At 35.1% G+C, this 20939-nt stretch overlaps 1 long non-coding RNA gene across 3 annotated transcripts in view; it reads right to left on the reverse strand.

Annotated features, from left to right (window-relative positions):
* The window catches only part of LOC112650489 (uncharacterized), a 218511-nt gene that overhangs the window by 115553 nt on the left and 82019 nt on the right, over positions 1-20939 (reverse strand). For all 3 annotated transcript variants that reach the window (XR_004803701.2, XR_007414042.1, XR_007414041.1), the window contains exons 2-3: positions 8762-8831; positions 8359-8468 (exon numbers count right to left, since the gene is read on the reverse strand). This is a non-coding gene — a long non-coding RNA (uncharacterized LOC112650489). The remainder of the gene's footprint in view (positions 1-8358; positions 8469-8761; positions 8832-20939) is intronic.

Here is a 20939-nt window from a genome sequence, read left to right on the forward strand (position 1 = left end):
AATCTCTTCCAGAACTATCCTTACATGCACATCTAGAAATATTGTTTAATGTGGGCACCCAGTGGCCAATCAAACTAACACATAAAATTAACCATCTCAATCAAGTTATCACCTTAATCTCTTTATCCATTGTTATTGCAATGTTCATGCCATTTTTCTGTTCCATTACGTGTTGATTTTTAAAAATTAACTCTCAAAGATAACTGATTTTTTCATACCTAGTTTCTAAGGAAAGCTTTAATGTATCATATATACTTACTGAAACGCTAAGCTTTAGCTTTGGCATCTTTTAAGCAAATTCCATGACAATATGCTTGTTGTTTTTCAGGACTTTGCTCTTTCTGTTCTGCATATTAAGAACCTGATGCTCAGAGACACAATTTTTAAAATGTTTTAATAAGCAAATCATGAATATTTAAACTCATACTGAGAAGATCTGCTTATTATGTTCCTTCCTCCTTGAGTCTACCCTAAAATATGCCATATTTTCAAACTCTGGGGCTCACTGCTCACATTGGATTAAATGACCAATTCACTTCTACTTGAACTATCAACTAGAAAACATGTAAATACTGTGGCTTGAGGGAAATTTTTTTTTTAATTTCAAACTATGAAAGTTATAAAACAGAATTTGCAGACTAATGCACAAATGTTAATGCTATGAGTATACATTTCTGGATTTAGAGGAAATTTTTCTAAGGAGATTTAAATAATTGAGTTCTGTCTCTGCAATCACTAATTGTCACATCCCTGAAAAGGCTACAACCATTTCAGAAATGCACACCAGGCTTCAAAGTTTGTGCTTTGTAGGAAGCTAACTGGGTCATACTTCAACCTGAAGAAATCCAATTGCACCTTACAGAGGACACAGAGTACATATGTGCTTGCAAAGTTGAGTGCAGAAATCAAGATAATTGATCTGATAATTCAGATAAAATACATTCCTGTCAGATGAAGCCAGATAATTTAGGCATGAATAACATTTTAGTATTGAATTTTTGGAATAATTGAGTGTCATAAATGTCCATTTAAATTTTACAGACAGTACTATAAAAGAACCCTTACCAATACGAAGTGACTTACTCTCTTTGAATTAATACTGAATCGAAGTTTAAAAGTAGTGTTTAGTCTAATAAATGTGTTTATTATTCTAAAACGCCATTCTTGATTTAACTGAACACTAAATAGCAATTAAGAAAAACTAAGAGCTAACATTTATTGAGGAATTACTACCATGTGCTGGGCATTATGCTAAAAGCTTTCAGTAGTTACTGGGTACACATAAAACACCATCCTAGAAGAGTTACAGTGTGATCCCTTCATGCCTCAGAAATGACTGCATGGAATGCAGCCTTGAGCTTGGTGCTCATCATTTCATCGTGGGCCCAGGGTAAAATGGTGCCTTGGAATCATTCTGGAATTAATGAATACAGATGAAAAACCATAATATTATTTTAAAATTTTCTCATTCAGAAAATTAAAAATAGTATTATTGAGATTTTCTTCCCTTATCTGCAGACTAGCAGGCTTCGTTTGCATCTCAGATACATTCTGCATGGTCTTCCTTTAGTACTTTTGCTCTTGTGAGTCTTAAAAGCATTTTTAATTGGGGGCTTTAAATCTTTTCCTTGCCCCACCGGTGACGTATATTTTCTGAACACAGTGAATAAAATAGTCTGTAGGTCTCATAGCCTTTGAAGTTACTGTCATTTCCCCCTTTCCCATACATAATAAATAAATTGGAAAGTATTGGAGACTTTAAATTAACAAAAGGTTAAATAAAATTTTATGATCTCCCTTGCTGACATCCTGGCTGGCACTGCATTTTGAGTAATACATCATTAGAGAAATCACTCTCTGATGCATGATTGTAGTATTATGATGAGAGAGTTGTTACTTAGGGGTACCTCCTTAAATAATAGACTGTTGGCCCTGAGAGCCTTAAAAAAGGTGACTAAATTTCCTTTCCAGGATTGCTGAGAAAGATCTACAAAAGGCCCCAGGAATTGAGACAAAGTTAATGGCTTTAGGGGATAATTTCCCATTAATTTTTTGTAAGCCTGAGGCATCAAATACAAGTCCTTGGCTTGTCGAATTATATCACTATTATCTTGCAAAACATTTCAATGCATTTGGTTCAGTTTAAAGAGCAAAGTAGTACCTATGAGTGGAAGGAACAGGTTTGAAGGTTAAATGCATCATATATATGAAAACTCAACTCAAATTTGACCATTTCCTTCCTAACTCCTTTTCTACCAGCAACGTAAAGACCTTTAAATCTAAGGTCTGTAAATGAAAAGAGTCATTGTGTTTAAGTGAAAAGGGTCATTGTGAACTCTACAAAGATAAAGGTTTGAGAAGTTTACTAACTGAACTCAGTCGACACAAAAAAGCTATTTAACACAAAAAGGTAAACTACCTCTTTCTTTTTCTTTGAATAAAAACATTCTTTGGCAATACAGGCTACATTTTTATTTGATTTGCTAGCTTCTCTTTGCCCACACAGAAAAGAAAAGGAAGATATTTTACCAATCTCTCCTAAGATATTTCTATCTGAACATAGACTCCTGATGCCAAGGAAAGCAGAATTTGGATGTGAAGGGGTTTCTTTCAGTCTAAGAATGTCTCTGCCTGTAATATGGAAAATTATAAGTCTTATGTTCATTATCAAGTTTGAATTTTTGCAGAAAAAGAAGGTAGAATTAATAATCACTTAAAAATGCTCTTGAACAAAGAATATATATGAAAGTAAGCAAATTTGAAAGAATCAGGCTCCTCAGACGGAGAAACATTTGAAATATATGCATTCTAGTAGCTCAAATGTATCACTGGAAGTAATGAACTTTTATCCCAGAGCAACTATAAAAGTCAGTCAACTCAATTCTCTCGCCTTACTCTTATTAAGCTTTTGAAACACTTGTCCAAAAATAAAGTGATATATTCCTTTTAACAACCCTGTGAATCTTTGTTATTCACCCTCTACTGATGAGGAAATGTGAAGACAGAACAATTAAATGACTTTGCTGAGGTCACAGGGCAAAACAGAGCAAGGTAGGGCAAGCTAAGGATACAGCCAAATTTCTAATTTGTTTTTTTGGCCATCCTTTCAAGTGAGCTCAAAATCATATTATTCTTTGCCATAAAGATAGCCAACTAATCTTCAGACTGTGTAGTCTTAAGCAAAGACACAAGACAGGGTCTGAAAGGGACAAAGATAATAGATAATTGTCTGCCTGAAGTGACTTTTATTTGGTTCTAAAGACTTCAGTGAGACTACAAACCATGCCAAAGACAACACTTCTGCACAATCAGTAGGAATGGGAGGCAATTTGATTTCCAGATTAAGATCAGTTAGGACTGTTCAGCCTTGGCAGACAGTACAAAGATTTTCAATGTAATACACACAAACTACCCAACTTTTACTGCTTCCTTTGTTAATATCTTTACCACCAATAAGGCAATGATGAATGACATGCCTTTGAAAGAAATAGTAGGTACAACAAAGAAAAATGAAGAGGGAGAGAGAGGAAAAAAATGAGGTTGAGTAGGGAAAGAGAAATGAGAACTGAGAAGAGATACAGGAGGTTGTCCTTATGTATGCACTAAAACTGAAGAGAGTGAAGTGTCATTCTATGTTTCAGTATTGTTTTACTGAGTCTGACTGGAATTTACAAATCTTCTCTGTCTTTACATAGGCCCTTTTAGCTTAGATTTTGACATTACACATCTATAATGTCATTAAAAGATTTTTTGAAAGGTGATAAAACTACATTTGTAGTATTTCTGTAAAGGAAGAAGTGTGGGAAGAAAGACAAAAAGTGGGAGAGGAAGGAAGAAAGAAGGAAAGAGAGAGTTCAAATGTATTGGAATAATTGCTGTGGCTTAGAGAGTCTACTATTTGCTACACAATATATTAGGCATTTTCTACATATGATTTCTATTTCTCAAAAAGCCCCTTATTAATTTTCCATAATACTCCATGATATTTATTATCCCTCTTTCTCTTTGTTGAGGAACAAAAGATCAGAAAAAGGAAATAAGATCCAATTATTACACAGCTTGAACATGGTAGAGTTGGAACTTGAAATCAAGTTTGCTTCATTAATGCTTTTCTTTCTTTACCACTTAAACTCAACTTGTATTTAGGCCAAAAGTCATGACACCAGTAAAAGAAATTAAGAATGGGCTGTTAATAATCTGTTATCCTTGACTAAGCCAGGTTGTCATATATTCACTTTTAAATATCTAGTGTGGACATTACATGAATACTTCACTCAGATCCTAATCTGAATGGTGGGATAAAAACACCAATACAATATTAGGGACACAGGGCTCATGGATGCATACTATGGATAAGAAGACTATATCTGAGATTTCATTCATAACTTAATAAAATAGTTCTTTAGGAGATGGTTGATACTTAAGTCCATAAATAACCGTACTCCTCTGAAGAACAAAAGATTCATAAGCATTTGTCATTGTCTTCATTGACAACTGTTACAGGTTACCTAGAATAAAGTAGATGTCCACGACAATGCCAGGCATGGTGCAGGTCCCAAACACGCAAAATGCTTACTGAATGAATTCATGAATACAGTTTATAAAGGCCTATTAAAATGAGACTTTCCAACTCATCTACAACCTAGCCAAACACTTGCTTCAAATATGTCAAAATGTCCTTTTAAATACATTTGCCAACAGTGTAAAACTGTAAAAATGAGAGATACAGAGAAACTATATTAGGAAGAATAGCTTTTCTGGGAACAGTGAAAAAGAGAAATACCTACCAACTCCCCCATTGTTTTTAATTTACTGTGATATGAATTGGCATATTGAATTGCATGTGCACAGTGTGCTCATAGGATAGTGGTGGAAACACTTCTTTTTATGCTGAACTATCAAATACTTGAAAATATAAAGGTCTGCAGATGAAGCAGGAGGACAGAGCTTCACTGAAAAAGCAGCCACTCAGGATGGCAGTCATTCATTGTTAAATTATCTATGTCCTTAATCAAGTCACTATACCTACCTGGGCCTTAGAATCCCCAGGGAAATAGTGTTGGCACTGAAAGAAGTCTAATCTTCCATCAGTTTTCTTCTTGAAGTATATGGTTGAAGCAGAGACCAATATTACCAATTTTTACCTTCTTCCTTATTAATAGAACTCTATATTGTATTCAATGAAAATACCACTATATCCCTTACCCTCCTTCGCAGTTAGGGATGATGAGTTGGGGAAGGATTTACAGAAAATCTCATTTTACCATTCTTACTCTCTCTTAAATTTCTTGCCTGGAATATGATTGTAAGAACTGGAACCCAAAAGCTATATCATGATCCTGAAGGTAGGAATCACAAGATAAGAGATGATAGAAGAACATTGGTTCTTTTTTTTTTTTTTTTTTTTAAGATGTATTTATTTATCTTAGAGACGGAGAGAGGCAGGGGGCAGAGGGAAAAGAGAGAATCTCCAGCTGAGCATGGAGCCCAAGTGAGGTTTTTTTTTTTTTTTTTAAACATTTTTTTAACTTTTATTTATTTATGATAGTCACAGAGAGAGAGAGGCAGAGACATAGGCAGAGGGAGAAGCAGGCTCCATGCACCGAGAGCCCGACGTGGGACTCGATCCCGGGTCTCCAGGATCGCGCCCTGGGCCAAAGGCAGGCGCCAAACCGCTGCGCCACCCAGGGATCCCCCAAGTGAGGTTTGATCTAAAAACCCTGAGACCATAACCTGAGCAGAAATTCTAGAGACAGATGCTTAATTGACTGAGCCACCCCAGGTGCTCCAAAGAACCCTGGCTTTTAATGGCTTCCCAATACCAGTCCTGAACTAATGTTGAGTTTTTAATATTCATGTTTATTAATTTTATCTAGAATGTGAAAAAGAGGGGCTGTGAATCAGAGACTGATTTCTTATTAATTACCTTAAAATAATTAAGTCTATCACTCTATCCTTATTGTCCCAGGCCTTACCCGTGACATGATGTGGTGAAAGCCAAGTCAAACATCCTATTCTAGTAGTGAGAAACTTACAGATGAGAAACAGACAATAGATTTTCTGCATTTATATTCAAGTAAGAGACAGTCACCACTTTTCCAGAAAAGAGAAGGAAAAAAATTTGCTGATAGGATGATAATCCCTTTGCGATGAGATGACAAGAATCCTGAGTTCTGGCTCTAACCTGTTGGAATGTAAATATATCTTTCCAGACACTAAGTAAATCACTGGGTATCTATTACTTCTGAGGCACAAAGATGTCGCCAAAGTCTAAGCTTCCTCTCTTTTAAAATGGAAATGCCTAAAGAGATACTGCTCTAGTCCTCCTGACACTTGGGTCTTAACTTGGGGATATAGTCCAGGCTGTCACCATTTGGTTCTCTCAAATCACAGCAATTAAGTAGAAAAAAAATGACTACAAATCTAAATCTCATGATAAGACAAGAAGAAAGTATCCTGAACCTGGGGAGGCTAGAGATTTTTATAGGACTACTAGAAACTACAGAAAACTTGTATTTCTCCATAACAGGATACATCTAAACTTCTGTAAGAGAAAATAAACCCTTATGTGTTTAAGCCACTGTAATCACATTTCTGTTACTAGCACCAAAAGCCAACTCCTACTTAACATGATGGTTGACTTTTTAAAATCTTAAGAATTTAGATAAAATCCAACTTTCAGCAGTAGCACCAGTGACCAGGATAGTGCTGAAACATATGAAGCACTGCATATAGGATAGTTGAATACATGAAGAAATAAATGAATTAATAAACACCAGTGGAACCTATCCTAAATAACCTACATTACACAGCAAAAAAAGGTAAGAACAAACATAGGACTCAGTATGACTGCTACCTGAATGAATGTTCCTGTTTTTACTACTCTGTTTGGGTGTTCCTTGCTGTTCTAGTTTTATTTCAATCCTAATCCTACATATATGCATTTTTCTTCTGAAACATTCAATTTTACCACACCCCTCCCCCAGGATTCACCTTACTGATTCCAAGAGTCCACTTAAACATAGCTTCTTCAGGAGCAAGGTACAAACGTATCTCAACTTAAATTATTGTTACTATTCATTAACACTCTTTATTTAAGTTGTTGCAGAACTTAGCACATTAAAACCACCTTTTAAAAGTGCCTGTATCACAGCTAGTTTGAAAGTGCAGTGAGGATCAGGGGCAGGTTCACATTGTAAGTGATTAAATTCCCAGAATCTACCTTGGGCTTGACTTCTTCATGTATTAAAAAAAAAAAAAAAAAAAAAAAAAAAAAGTCTCTCCTACCCTTTGTTAATCATAATTTCCTAACAATAGTCAGCAAATGGTCTGCTGTAACTTTGGAAACACTTTTCAGAATGCATTATTTTCTGGCCATGAATCACTGTCCTAGGGTGTCTACTTTGCAACGTGGCACTGGACAAAATTACACTCTGCAAAAGAGACAGGAGCAGATGATACAGCCCTAGGCTTGAGAACTGATTTCCTGCTTCAAATATGTTTCCTGATTGAAGATTGCACACCTAGGAGGTGAGATGAGAGAGCTATTTTATAAAAAGTGTCCAGCAGATGTACTGCAGTAATTCCCACTGTATTCATCATTTACTGAATTGCTCACACACCAGAAGTATAATCCAATGTAAATGATCTCATCACCCATCAGTATGAGGGCTCACAAATCCAACTTGGCCTCAAGCTAAAACTTGACATTTCAAGGTTCTCAAATCCACAGTAAGTAAGCAGTATATTGATGACTTCCAAACGTCTCTTCTGAAATGGCCCCAGCTTTTGAGAAATGCAGGTGTTTGGGATCTAGAAATAGAAGTGGCCAGCTGCCCTTGAGGTACTTGGGGCACAGTTCCACATTTCCTACCCCTGATTTGGCTCTAAAAAGGGAACATTTTGTGCAGAAGATAATGGAATTGACACCATTTGCATTCTGCTCATACAAATGCTAAAGAATGAAATTTAAAAGGTTCATTTTAAAGTATCCCTTCTTGCTGCTTTACTGTCACTGTTGTATGTGGGAAGGCATAAGGCATTCTCATGCTGTGAAATCAGAAGAACACACATAATCACAGATGGGAAGGGATCTTGAGAGGCCATCTATGCTTGAACCTACTCCAAATAAAGGGTTACTGAACCTAAGTCCACTAGTCTCTAGTCTGAGTCTATTTCTTAACCCATGACAGGAGAGGATGAGGCTAAATTGTTATTAATCTCCTTTCCACGTTTAAACTTTCCTGATTATACAACTATGGCCAAGATTACATTCAGAATAATTTCATTTAGAAACATTATTGATCATCTTTCCTTAACTGTTAATTCCATATAAATTGTATGATGTATTGTACTAACCTTGGGTTTGTCATATATACCTAAAACCTACTTCTGGTTCTCCCAAAACACTTCATAGCTGTTCGATCTTTGGCAAGATACATATTCTCCTTAAGTTTCAGAATTTTTTACTGTAAAATGGAGACAACAATAACTTTTACACAAGGTTAAAGTAGATAATATTTAAAAAATACATGGAGAGAACTAATTTTTCTAGAGATTTGATTCTTTTTTCTACGATTCTCTTATGACCTTATGTTTTCAAGCATATAAAATATAGATAAAAACAAAATTATAAAAAATAGATTTTTAATACATATTCAGTTCTTTTTTTCACCATTGGATAGAGGGTTTTTGCTATCATAAACTGAATCTTCTCACTTCTTTATCTATCCTACACTTATAATTTACATCATTACTTTACCTTATAATGTTATTCCAGTGTTAGGCTCATCATTCACTGTTGCAAATGACAGATAATCAACTTGAATTACCTAAAAATAAAAGGGGGGACATATATTGTAATGATATTGCAATAACATGACAAAGGAAAATCAATAGGAACTCACTAACTCAGGACCCAGTGTTTTTCCCAGTGTTTTCTACACACTCCGCACTCATTCCTTTACTTCTCCCTCTGGTGGTGGTTTTCTACCTGCAGCTCTCACTGCATTGTAGAGAACATGGTTGTTAACAAATCTAGTCATATCTTATGACTATTCACAGGGAAGAAACAGAGTTTCTCTTTACCAGCTTCAGTATTTTGAAAAACTGCAAGGAAGTATTCTGGTTGGAGTACTTTAATCACATTTGCTTTCTGGATCAATCACGGAAATCAGACAGACGTGATCTTATAATTGGCTCAAGTGGATGTATATCTCCATATAGCAAGTGAAAGGCAGAGTCTATCCACATAACCGCAGGGTAAAATGTTGAAGACAAAATCATCAGGTGTTCTTGTTTTTTGTCTTTTAAGATTTAGTGTTTTTGAGAGTAAGAAAGAGAGAGAGAGAGTATGCACATGAGCAAGGAGAAGGGCAGAAGGAGAGATTCTTCAAGCAGACTCTGCTGATCAGGGGAGCCCAAAATAGGGCTGAATCCTCAATCTCACCACCCATGAGATCAGGACCTGAGCTGAAACCAGGAATTGGACACTGAACCAAGTAAGCCACCCACGCACCTCTCAGGCATTCTTGTGTATGATAAAAGTGACTAACTGCAATCCTAGCTGTGGACCTAAGGGAAAGTAAGTTTAACTTGAATCAAATAATAAATTTACTTATAATAATCATGCTTTATCTTATTATAATTTGAAAATTATAATGGGAGTGCAGCATGATAAAATATTTATGCTTTTATCAAATACTTTTTTATATGGTAAATGGGGAAAAAAGTATAGATGGCTATTTCTAGAAAAATGCCTAATTTCAAGGGCATGAAGGCAATTTTACTTCTCCATACTTTTTCCAACATCTAAATTCCTTTTAATGGGTGAATTCAGTAGTCATATAGTTTTACAAGAAATAGACTATCCTGGAGGAGCTAGCCCACTGAGAAATTTTTAAAAAGGTAGAAATAATTGAGTCAGTTCTCTTCCAAAGCATAAGTTTATACAGGGAAAAGAAGAGAGTCTATATAGGGTTCCTGAAAAGGGAGTGGTGTGAGGTATACAATTAGAGATATGATTGAGGATTTGAATTTGGAATAGAAAAATACTGTCTTATTAATTGGCTGAAAATAGTTCAGTCCATTAATAACCAAGGATGCACTGAGGCTTCTAAAACTATTGCTCATTTTCTAATTAAACCTGAAACTATTCTTGTGAAGTGTCTAAGAGCCAGTAATAATTATCCCCATTTTGTGAATAAAAGAACACAGCATCTGAGAGGTGAGCCAGTTTAAGTGTATAATCAAATCAGTAACACTTAAGAACATCCCCAGAAGGTGATGAGTAGAGTGCCTTTTTCTTTGGATGTAGAAGGACAATAAATAGAAAAATTGGCTATTGGATTTGTAAGCAGAAAACTTTTTAGATTTAAGTGCAGTTCTCCAACTCAGAAAGATCCAAATTTAAGCAAATTACTTGCATTATCTATATGGTCTATAAATTAGAAATAAAACTGATCACTTTATAGCACTGTGGAGATGATTAAATCAGAATGCATATGTCTTGATATGATGATGGAGGGATGATGGAGAAATCCTGGTTCCTCCCTGTCTTGTCAAAGTATATATTTTCCTTGCTATATAAGAACCTTTAGGAAAGTTTAAGGACTAATTTGGGTAAATTCTAAGTCAATAGACATACTCTTTCATTTTACAGAAAAAGACAAGGAAGCCCAAAGAGGTTACATGGCATACCCAACCTAACCATAAATTAATGAAAAGGTTAAGAATGATTTATTTCTTTAGTTTAAGATTGAAGCTCTGTCACACATCACTTGGAATTTTTAAAGGTAATCTTCTTCCAGGTATAGGTATGGAGGATAGATTTGAAGCTCTCTTAGCCACCCAAAAACTAAAAGCTAAAGATAGGCTGCCTAAATCAGCTATATTCCTCTTTGGTAAAAGCTAAACTCTCAAGAAGTCTTATACTGTCTAGAGCTCCATTCTGTACAACATAGAAAATATCATAGAAGAGAGGTAAATTTGTGCCAAGATGCTAACAGAAAATCTAGCACAGATGTCAAAGAATTTAAATAATACACACAGACTCCTCCACATGGTTCATCCTAACTCATCAGAATTTTACTTGTGGTTTGAGGTCAAAAGCTTTGAAAAGTTATGTGCATTTGTATTCATTTCTCTTATGTGCAGACCTTTCCTTCAGGGCCCAAGTAGAAATGGGTCAACATCAAGAATAAGATAATCCTTGATCCTAGAGCTATAACCAAATTAAAGTCCTAAATAGAATCAACATACACAAAAAGTTCTGTGAAATGTAAAGCACAATCTACAACTTGAGTCCTAAATCCACACTTTCCTTTAAGCTCTCTCAGTTTCTTTATAAGGAAAAAATATATACAAATTTTAATTTCTTTTAACATTTTACTGACCCAAGTGCAAGCCCACTATTCAGAGAGTACTGCTGACTAGATGGATATCCTCAGGGATAACATCACCAAAGACAGAAGGCTTATGAAACTACGTACTGTCAATAAACCAAACTACCAAATCTGGTGATTTAACCTCAAAAGATTTTCTTTTTTTAAATTTTTTAAAATTTTTTATTTATTTATGATAGTCACAGAGAGAGAGAAAGAGAGGCAGAGACATAGGCAGAGGGAGAAGCAGGCTCCATGCACCGGGAGCCCGACGTGGGATTCGATCCCGGGTCTCCAGGATCGCGCCCTGGGCCAAAGGCAAGCGCCAAACCGCTGCGCCACCAGGGATCCCTCAAAAGATTTTCTAAGTGACAATATGTTTTGCAAAATTAATCAAAGCAATTCTTTTTCTTATAATTTCTGTTACTTTTAAGTTGTAAGAAACTTCATTTTTAATGGTAAGACCAGAATCCTAACAGTTCAAGGAATGGTCTACATGGAAATAATAGACATTGAATAAGAAATTATCAGTTTAATAATGTTATTTCCATGAAACTAAGCTAAATGAAGACCTAGAACTGGAGGGAAATGAAGCCAAAGGGAAGAGGACTAGAACTTTTGTATGTCCCAAGAAAGGGACCTGTCCCATGTCTTTCTAACCACTTCCCACTCAGACTATTTCCCAGGGTGGGCTATATAATGAGACTCCTAAATGAATTTTAGGATCTAAGAACACAAAGAACTTCTCCACCTCAACCTGATGAATTTCTGGGACTTAAAGAGTCTTGATTAATGACCTTCTACCAAAAAGTCACAGGGACCTTTATAAGCTTCCTAGAGCTGCTATAACAAAGTACCACCAACTGAGTGACTTAAAACAGTAAGAGATTTACTTCCTCATAGTTCTGGAGGCTGGAAATCCAAAATCAAAGTCTTAGCAGGGCCTTTCTCTGAGACTTTGAGTAAACCTTCCTTTCCTTTTTCCTAGTGGCTAGTGGCCAGCAATCCTTGGTGTTCCCTGGCTCTGTAGATGTCACTCAAAGATCTACCTCACAGTCATATAGCTGTTATCTCTCTGTATGTCTCTGTCTTCACATTGTCTTCTTATAAAGACATCCATTATGTTGGATTAGAGCCCACTCTAATGAAGTGGAACTTCAGTTAAACTTTTGGGGGAACACAATTCAACCCTAGAATAAAAATCATTGCCTGATATTCTATCCAACAGTTCTTAAAGACAACTGCAGAGAGCTTTTAATGGTCCACAGGGAAACTTGAGACCAAGCAATTATTATCATACATCCAAAGAGTGATATGGAGGTGGTGAGTGAGAAGGCTGGAACTAGAGAAGACTCATCAACAGGATAAAATGCACTAGAATGCCTTTCATGTGCTCAGCAACTGCTCAAGAACATGGATTTCTCACTTAGCAGATGACAACATAGATGTATTGAGGTCCACAATGAGGATGATATAAATTTAAGAGGATATCAAGGTGGAGATATGACTGAAAATTACAAGGCCATCTTTACTTCCATTGATGCCATGATGCTATTTGAGGTCCTGTGGAAAGTAGATATTAGATGTATCTGGAGATAAATTGAAAGGAAGAAAACTGAATTGGACTGGAAAGCACTGAACAGAATGAATGAATTTACCTCAGATGGACTCAGATGAAATATCTTCCCATTCGATGAGAAGCTTAAGAAAAAAAAAACTGTTTTTACTTTGAGGAAATAAAGGAAATAACAATTCTTGCCAACCCTACTTTGTGATCTGAGATTTGTATGTGTTACCTATATAATGAAGGTGGAAAAACTCTCTGGGACACATTGGGCAAAACCCTATCAATACAAACACTGTCTTTCTTGGAATATGCTGCCAATGTAAAAATAAAGAACATATTAAACTGAAACACTGAAACATGGAGAGCTATAATTTCACAGGAATCCTGTAGACTCTAAAGTGTGTATCACAGAGGTAAAGACTATAATCAAACCTGGTTGCTTTTACTCCAGCAGTACCTATCATTTGTACTTTGACAAGGGAAGATAGTTTGCACTACACTGATCAGGATACAGTTTCCAAAGGCAGATTGTGCACACACAGCTTGCACTCCATGATGCTGTGAACACTATGTAAGTAATAAAAGACACCATGTCTCTAAGTGGAGTTGCCTGAAACATTACATAGGTAAAACCACAATACATTCACTGATATGGAGATTAGAGTGATGGCTTTACACATGATAACCTTATGTTTGAGGCTTACTCTTACTAGCTGATTGATCTTGGGCTACTTAGGATTCATAAACCTGGTGTCGTAAGGTGCCAGATTGTCATAATACTTCTTCTCATCTTACACAGTCATGAGTTTTAAATGAAATAACATGTATAGCACTCAGCACAGCAATGAACACATAGTAGACATCCAATAAACGTGTTATTATTTCTATTAATTGCTTTACTCACATAAATCAAGTGTTGTCTTTAAAATAACAAGTGAAATAAGAAATAGAATTGGATTCTTGTCTCAGTTTTAGAATTACCTAATTATGAATTCTTGGATTTGCCAGATAAGCTTCCTGTTCTTCATATGTAACATAAGTAGATTGGCTACTGTACAAAACCATGTACAGATCTGAAATTATATAGTTTATAGGGATAGACAGTTGATATGATACAGTTGCCTTAGAATCATATCATATTCTAGTTCTGCAAGACTTTAACAGTCATCATTTATGAAACCCAGGAATAGGTATGGAAATAAGGCCCTGATCAGCCAAGTGAGCTACCAAGCATTGTCTACTGCTCATTCACATTTTCCACAATACCAAATTCACTGGCTTTGACATCTATTTTTAAACATACAGCATTAACCTTCCTGTATTAAATGCTAAATTGGAGCTTCAAACTCATTTCACTACTCTAGTTCTACCAGGATGTCACAGTTTTTCCTGCCAGGTCAAATAAAGCAATTAATTGTTGCCAGTATTGTTCCCTCATTTCCCTTTTAGACATCAAGAATCCCAATCAGACTGAATTCTGAAGTTATTATTGTCTTCTGAGATATACATTCTTTTCTGTTACTTTTGAATCAATATGGCCATTTACATACTTCAGCTGTCTGTCCATATCCATCTTTTTCTGATACTCAACAACATCAAGCCAGGGCCCATGACTTATTTACACTTATCACACATTCTTAGTATAATGGCTGGAGAATAGTAATTAATAAATATTTATAGGATCACTTAATAAATGAATGAGCAACTGAATTTTATCAGGTTGAATCTTAATTCATCTAATGTTTAATTAAATTGAACTTTATTAAATTGATTTTTTTGTAGTTAAAAAATAGATGAAGAAAAAAATTCAACCTACAGAACAAATGCCAACTATAGATCTAATTTTTAACTCATTGAACTGAGGCAGATTTCAATATTGGTTAAAGTTATGTTATTCAATTATCAGCTTCTTTTTTTCTCTTTCACTTAATCCCTTTCATATTTCTCCTTAATCCTATTCTAGGACTACATCTCATTAAGTTTTATCCTTTTGTTTACTGAATTATTCACTTGAAAAATATTTATTGAGCATTATTTTAACAGGGACTGTGCTAGGCTCTTAAGATAAAACTTTTCAGGAAACCAATGTGGTTCATGTTCTAACAGAGTCTTTGACCTACTAGGAATCATTAATCAAGTAATCATGATTATATATATAATTGTAAGATGAAAAGTAAGGTTTCTTTAGAAGAATGCATAAAGAAGAACCAATCCGGGTACCTGTGTGGCTCAAGCCAAGTTGGGACTCCGACTCTTGGTTTCAGGTCAGGTCATGATCTCAGGGGGTCATGGGATGGCTCTGTACTGGGAGTGGAGCCTGCTTGAGATTCTTTCCCCTCCTCCTTCCTCTCTGTTTCTTTGCCTACTCATTCGTACACACTTATGTGTGTGCATGTGTGCCCTCTCTCTCAAATAAAATCTTTAAAGAAGCAGAAAAAAGAACAAAGAAGAGAACCATCAATCTATAATAGACAGGGTCAATTATATGAGTTCCCTGAAAAAGTGAATCAAGTTAAAAACTGGAAGATAAATTGAGTGAATTACATATAATACATAATGCAACAACACTTTTGTTTACAAAAATTGAGGCTACATACTGGCATTCCAAGCTTAGTCTGACACAATCTATCTAGCCTTTACATATTTAAATGTTTTATAATAGATCAAGATGGGAATAAGGTAAGTTTTGACAGTGAGCATATATATAAAGTAATGAGAAAGAAAATAGTGCATGTGAGAAATAGAAAAAGTCAGTGTACTTGCAAGATCTTTGATAAGACAAGAAATGTATTCAGGGACCAGCCTATCTGGAGTCTTGCAAGTCCTAGATAGTCTTAATCTTAAAAGTGATGGGAAGGTATTAAATGTTTTTTAGCAAGTAGATGTTTTACTCATATGTGCATTTTCATCATATCACCTGGCTGCAGTATATGTGATATATGGGGGTAAGAAATTTAAGAATTCAGTAAAATGGTCTATATCAATAGTTACTATGAAAGATGATGTAGCATTAATCACAATGATGGTAGTGATGGTGATTGAGTTGAGAAGTGTTTAGCATGTACACTTAAGAGAAGATAATGATGGATTATTTTGGATATTAAGAATGAAAAAGCAATCAGAAGTGACTAGAAAATTGTTTCTGGGAAATTAAAGATCAGTTTTGGACATGCCGAATTTGAGTTTCCCTTGAGATACCTAATTGGAAAGTTGAATATCCTGTTGGGTAACCTTATCAGGAACTCAGCATTGAAGCCTGAGTTGGAGATACACATATTTATCGATTTATATTTGTCTGTAAAAGCAGTGCATGGATGTTGTTGGCGAGTCATTATGAAAGAATGATATGTGGATAAGATTGTCCAAGCAACAGGTTGAAAAGTAAGAAGAGAGGACCTTTAGGAATTTAATATGTGGTGATAGGTCAGAGGAGGAGGAATATGAAAGAAAAATAAGTAAAAAATAATTCATAGATATATATGAAGGAACAGAGGTGACTGATGCCTTAGTAGTCAAGGGAAAACTAAGTTTTCAGAAGGTAGAGTGATCAACTATGTCAAATTTTGCTATGAGATCAAGTAAAGTGAGAACTATTTAAGAGCTATCGAATGTGGCTTGTTTAAGCTATCGAATGTGCCTGCAAAGAGAGAGCTTTCTTGATTTAAACAGTTTAGTAGGTTGGGTTATGGAGGTAATAGGTTATGAGAAAATAGGGACTTCAAGTGCAGATAACTCACGAGGAAATTTCATTGAAAACAGAGAAGAGAGAAAAGATAAGGTGAAATTTCAAGAGATATATGGAAAGGAAAAAAGTGTTTTTTGAAAGAATGAATCATGTTTAAAGATATGACTAATTCATAGACCAATTGATTGAATGACTAATCTTAAGCATAAGATTTTATTTAATGATCCAGATGAAAAGGGGAAAGTGTGGTTGAACAATAACATAAAATTTCTGATAACTCAAGAGAGAATATGGATGGAAGGACAAGTGAAGGAATTGGAAACAAATTCTTATTAACAAGATATGAAACAATAATACAATAATAAAAACACTGGTAAGTATAAAATGATAATTAGATAATGATGGTGATGATTATTATTGCTATTGTTGAGTGCTTATTTATGTCTGTCACTATTCCAATCACTGAGTTCACTAGATTCAGATATAGGTAAGTTGAGGTTTTACAGAAAAATGTTGAAAGAATGTTTTCAGATGGCTTTATTATTCACTCTACAGTAAGAAGTAAAGTCATATGCTACTAGTGTATAATGCAGACAGTGAGCTTAATGAAAAGAGGTTGCCAGAAATCTAAGGAGCACGAAAAGAGTGAACTAGTATGAAAATGAGAGATCAAGTGGAAAACAGAAATATAGTGAAATTTTCTGGTAATATTCTGGAACTGGTGAAGCTAGTGATCATGAATTTATAATAATATCAATGTGTTTAGTAATGTCACTGTCTCCAATATTATACAGTCACTCAGACTTAATTAACTATCACTCAGCCAACATTCATTGATGCCTTTGGCACAATAGAGCAACATCACACACTGCAGGGAATGCAAACATCAGTAAGCTCAGACTTTGGCTATTGCTTAGCCATGAATATTAAAATTCCATGTTTTGGGGCTCTGGCTCTAAATTTAGTGTAACTAATATTGGACTAATATACTAACAAAAAGCAATTAGAAAGTCTGGAAAAAAATAATAAAACGTAAAAAACAACTCTTTAAAGGCCCTAGGAATTGAACAAAAGTATGGAGATAGTACAGTTGACCCTTGAACAATATGCAAGTTGGGATACCAACTCCCCACACAGCTAAAAATCCACATATAACTTTTGACTACTCCAAAATCTAACTATTAATAGCCTACTGTTGACTGGAAGCCTTACAGATAATAGTCTATTAACACATATTTCCTATGTTTTATATATATTTATATATATATTCATATGTTATATATATATTCATACTATATTCTTATATATTCATACTATATTCTTATAATAAAGTAAGCTATATAAAATAAAATGTTATTAACAAAATCACAAGGAAGGGAAAATACATTTATAATACAATACTGTATTTATCAAAGAAAATTCACAAGTAAATATATCTGTGCATTTCAAGCTTGTGTTGTTTAAAGGTCAATTCTATAGGCAATTCAAGCTTGCTGAGGAGTAAATGCATAGGGTGAGAGCTATGTTAATTTGGTTTTTCTCCTGATAGTTCTCTTCAGATCACATAGCAAAGAGTTCTTCGAACTCAAACAGGAGTTTATAGTTTTAGTGATGTAAGTGGTCAAAGTATAGAGTTCAGGGCCACAAGAGGAGCTGGAAGTTGAGGGATGAAATACCAGGAAGGATAGAGCTACAGGACTTCCCTCAAATATTGGAAAGATTCCTGAATTGTGTCTAGAGAGAAAAATCCAAGGACCACAGCAGAAGATAGACAGAGATTTCAGTTGTTCATCAGGGAGGAGTTTGTTTGGAACTTGAATATTGCCAACTTAGAATGGCTTGGAAAAAAAATCCTAGGGCTTCCACTGATATTCAAAAAGTGTCAATTCGGGGCACCTAGATGGCTCAGTTGGTTAAGCATCTGCCTTTTGCTTAAGTCAGGATCCCAGGATCCTGGAATCAAGCCCCACATTAGGCTCCCTGCTCAGCAGGTAGTCTGCTTCTCTGTCTCCTCCTCTGCTCCTCTCTCCTTTCCCCCAACCTGTTTGTGTTCTGTCTCTCTCAAATAAATAAATCTTTTTTAAAAAGTGTCCTCTCTTAAGAGTAGATACTCTATTAAAGGACTAAGGATTTACTTAAAGATTATGGGTAAAACTTAATTTATCTTGCAAATTGTTTTTTAAAAAGTCTCTACAAGTTCATGGTAATCAGCCAATAACTTAAGTACCTGTCAAAACAAAAGTCACTATTTTCAGGGAAAGATAAAATTCTCTACAATGTATCATCTGCATCCACCAAACAATAAAATATCAGAAAAGATAGAGAAAACCAAATACCACAATAAGAGAAAAAGCAATCAACACACATACACAAATTAAGATAATTCAGGTAGACAAGGATTTAAAGAAGCTATTATTTTTTAAAGTTTAAAATGTAAAGAAAAAGGTGTCAAGACCAGTAAACACATTGAGAATTTCACCAAAAACCTGAAGAATTTTTTAAAAATTACAATTCTGTTTCTGGTATTAATAGGATAATATCTAAAATGGAAAACTCACTGGATGAGATTCATAGAAGATTAGCGACAACAGAAGAAATGTTCAATAAACTTGAAGACAAATAAAATTATTCAATCTAAAGAGAAGAAAAAATAAAAACAAAGAGAACAGAACCTCAGTGACCTTTAGGGCAACATTAAATGAAATAACTTATGTAGCACTGTAATCTGAAAAAGACACATATTGTTGAACGAAGAAAATATATTCTAAAAATAATGGTTGACTTCTAGTTTCTAGTTCTACATGCAATGAGCTTGGAAGTTGCCAGTCTGTTTTAACAACGAGTAAGAAAGCAAACATACTGAAAAATTAGATTTATAGAGAGAGGACACAGAGCAAACCAGTGCTCTAAGCTTGGAGAGACAGGAAAGTAAACAAAGTTGTAGTGAGCTGAGACTCACTACTGGAATCCACTGTGGGAAGCAATCCTGGGGTAGAAAAACCATAAATATAACTAATGAATTGCTGGAGTCTCAGAGTATACAATTCTGAGAGTTAAAACCACTTGGGGGAAGCAGTCTCCACAATATTGTGAGATTGACCTCCAGGAGCTTGACCAGGTTCCTACAGTATATACAGGAGAACCACCACCCCACCCCCGCCGCCGCCACGATTCCAGCAAGAAGAGAAAAGCAACCATTTTTAAATATTTCAGAGCACTCTGTTCTTAACAAGGCCTGCTCTCAGTAGAAACTAAGTAACTAGAACCTAATGTCCTTGAGTCTGATCTGAGCCTAACTAACCCAGGGGGAAGAGAAATACCCATCTTCAGACCACTATAGCCATTCTGTCTCACCTAAAGAGTAAGGAAAAACAGAGAAACACAGTCCAGAAGAATAAGCTCACTGAAAGATGGAAACCTAATCATAGGTCTACAGAATACTTCCTCTACCCACCATACTTCAATACCACATTACTAAAGGCCTATTGATAACAACTCCTTTCACCCGGTAAATTATGTCTGGCTATGAAAAAAAAAATTACAAGGCATTCCAATGGTCAAAAAATACAATCTGAGGAGAAAGAGCAAGCATCAGAACCAGACATGGTAGGGATGCTGGTGTCAGAATGTAAGGGGAAAAAAAACTAGAATTAATATCCTAATGTCTCTAATAGATAAAAAATAGACCATATGTAAGAACAGAAGGATAAGAGAGAGAAATTCTGAGAAAGAATAAAAATATGCTGATCAACAATACTGTAATAGAAATAACAGTGCCTTTTATGGCTTATTATCATATTGGACATGGATGAGGAAGGAGTCTCTGAGCTAGAGGATGCATCAACAGAATCCTCAGAAAACAAAAAATGAAGGGAACAAAAATCTAAAAAGGAAAAGAATATCCAAGGACAATGGGACAAACTTAACAAATATAATAAGCATATGAGAAAGAGAAGAAAAAATGAAATTAAAAAAGAAAAATGGAGACATATAATATGTTCAAAGATAGTTAAAGTTAATATTTTCAAGGTGTCAATTATTTCCAATTTTTATCTATAAATTCACTGCTTCTCAATCAAAATCCCAGCAATTCTCTTGGGGATATTGACAGGTATTGGAGAACTGACACTACCCAATTTCAAGTTGTACTATATAGCTACAATAATTAAGATAGTGTGGTGTAATTGAAGTAACAGACAAATCAATGGAACAGAATAGAGAGACCCACAACAGAATTACGTAACTATAATCATATGATATTTGTAAAAGGAACAAAGGCCATACAATGGCGCAAAGATCATCTTTT

The sequence above is a fragment of the Canis lupus genome, chromosome 11, assembly GCF_003254725.2.
Source record: "Canis lupus dingo isolate Sandy chromosome 11, ASM325472v2, whole genome shotgun sequence".
Classification (NCBI taxonomy): domain Eukaryota; kingdom Metazoa; phylum Chordata; class Mammalia; order Carnivora; family Canidae; genus Canis; species Canis lupus.